Source organism: Olea europaea, chromosome 8 (genome assembly GCF_002742605.1).
Source record: "Olea europaea var. sylvestris chromosome 8, O_europaea_v1, whole genome shotgun sequence".
Classification (NCBI taxonomy): domain Eukaryota; kingdom Viridiplantae; phylum Streptophyta; class Magnoliopsida; order Lamiales; family Oleaceae; genus Olea; species Olea europaea.
In genome coordinates, this window is record NC_036244.1 from 15,179,446 (window position 1) to 15,182,031 (window position 2,586).

The window sequence follows — 2,586 nt, forward strand, 5'->3', positions numbered from 1 at the left end:
AATAAAAAGGGAATCGAAGGAAGAAAGCAAAAACCGGCAAAGAAATGAAAAACTCCATAGCATAAGGACTAAATTGGCTATTGGATGCAAAGTTTGGAGATCAAATTTCATATTTTGGAAAGTGAAGGACCTGAATTGAATCAAAGAAAGACAATGGTTGCATAAGTAATTGGCACAATGATTGAATTGTATGATTTTAAAATAAGTGAGGACTTGAAGAAAATAAAGGATTCAATGGTCCTAATTTATGGACCTTGTTTTGATCCAAATTCAAAAGGATTTCCAACATGAATATATATACAGAGGACACGCCTTCAAAGAAGAGGGGGCTGCCACATTATATATAGATATATATCTCCCACGCAGAAGTGAAGAGGAGGAGAGCAGACAAGTGAAGAAGAAGAGAAAATGAGCTGCCTACTGTATATATATAGAGAGAGGGAGAGGGAGAGGGAGAGGGAGAGAGAGAATTGGGCAACTGTTTGGGGTCTTTGGAAGAAACAAATTCGACAGTTTTGGAAATTGGAATTAATTCTCAATCTTTATTTGATAATTTATCAACAATTGAGCGGGAATTAGTCACATTTTATCAATTTTTGGTGATATCTTGTATCCTTTCTGTGTTTAATTTTGACAATATACTTGGCTAGATTTTTATATTGTCAAGATGTGATGAACCCTTGTTATGAAGTTTTTGGTTTAAATAATTAAATTGATGTTAATTTGTTCCATTGTTCGTATGTTTATTATGGTTTAATTTTCTTTTCAATTATTTGGAAAAATAATTGAATTGTTTATGAATTTTATTGTCATCGAAAGAGATAACAAGATCATTAGCACATAGTAATAAACATTGTCAGGTTCAATAGAGGATAGAGATATACCTTTATGCTTCACATGATTGTTAAAGATGTTCAAACTCATTTAATGCATTTATCATGTTCGTATTTTTCATCGAACAATAGGAAGGTCGCATGAGAGGAATATATTTGATAACTATTGATAGAGGTTTTTAATTAAAAAAGGAACATTGACCAACAAGCATGATTTCAAATTGTCAATTTAAATTGTTGAACTAAAAATTGAGTAGTAAGAGGGATTCTACATCTTAGCAATACGTCTCACAAATTTGATAAATTTTTACATTGCTTTCGAGTTAGTTAATAGATTTAATAGTGTTAGTTATAACTCAATTTTGCTATTCCATTAAGGGAATTGCTAGCTTTAACTCGATCAAACACATAGTTCTCGTGGGTTCGACACTCTACACACTACTATATTATTTTTTCACGATCCCATTTACTTGCAGGTAATCAAACAATCAGAAAGTCAATTATATCTCATCTTTAAAAATAGAAAAATGTCTCCTTTTTGTAGAAAAGTCTCGAATGTGTATTTTTCTCTAAATTTTATACTAATAGAATCTCGATCTAACTTCAAGATACAGATCCTCTCTACAATGGGTTTACATCACACACGAATTACTGAAGAAATTATGTCTCGATCAATCATATATATCGAGAGAAATAAAATGCACTAGAATAATAGAAGTTAATTTTCAGTGTATTTAAATTCCTTACATGAAACTTGATTCATGGCATTTGGTATTTGAAAGTGAACTTTATCTTAGGTTTTTGTGATTATATATATATATTAGAAATAAGTAATCTGACTCATCTCCATACATAAATAAATTAACTGGCCCATTTGTGTAATTTAATAATCAACAATAATATATATTTACTAGTTCAACTAACAATTTAATTATAATAGAAATTTGAGATCGTAATAGAACGTGTTCAAAAGAAGTCTCTAATGTGTATCTTTTTCTAAATTTTATACTAATAGAATCTCGATCCGACTTCGAGATACGGATCCTCTCTGCAATAGGTTTACATCATACACGAATTACTGAATAATTTGTGTCTCGATAAATCATATATTTCGAGAGAAATAAAATGCACTAGAATAATAGAAGTTAATTTTCACTTTTCAGTGTATTTAAATTCCTTACATGAAACTTGATTCTTGGTATTTGGTATTTGAAAGTGAACTCTATCTTAGTTTTTTGTGGTCATATATATATGACCATAATAAATTGTATATGTTAAGTGTGAGAAATAAGTAATCTGACTCATCTCCATAAATAAATTAATTAACTGGTATATTTTTATAATTTAATAATCAACAATAATATATATTTACTAGCTCAACTAACAATTTAATTATAATATAGAAATTTGAGATCATAATAGAAAATGTTTATTGAACTTATATAAAAATGAATAACAATCAGACAGGTTGTTGGTGTGGTGTAGTGGTTATCACGTCAGTCTTACACACTGAAGGTCCCCAGTTCGATCCTGGGCATCAACATTTTTACTCTCTTTTCACTATTCGAATTGAGCAATTCTGGACAACTTGTATTCCAGAATCCCTTCGATTTTGCTTGTTTTTAGTTCCTTAAAATCCATTTTTATTTTTATTTTAAAAAAATAGTTTAAATCACTATTTAGTAGAATTTTATTATCCTCGATACTATCCGATCCAAAACTACGATTTTAACAACTTTGGAGATTAAACAAT

At 29.4% G+C, this 2,586-nt stretch overlaps 1 non-coding gene across 1 annotated transcript; it reads left to right on the forward strand.

Moving 5' to 3' along the window:
• Positions 1-2,303: 2,303 nt before the first annotated feature.
• On the forward strand, positions 2,304-2,376 carry TRNAV-UAC. Its single transcript has one exon. It is a non-coding gene; the product is annotated as a tRNA-Val (tRNA).
• The last annotated feature ends 210 nt before the right edge of the window (positions 2,377-2,586 follow it).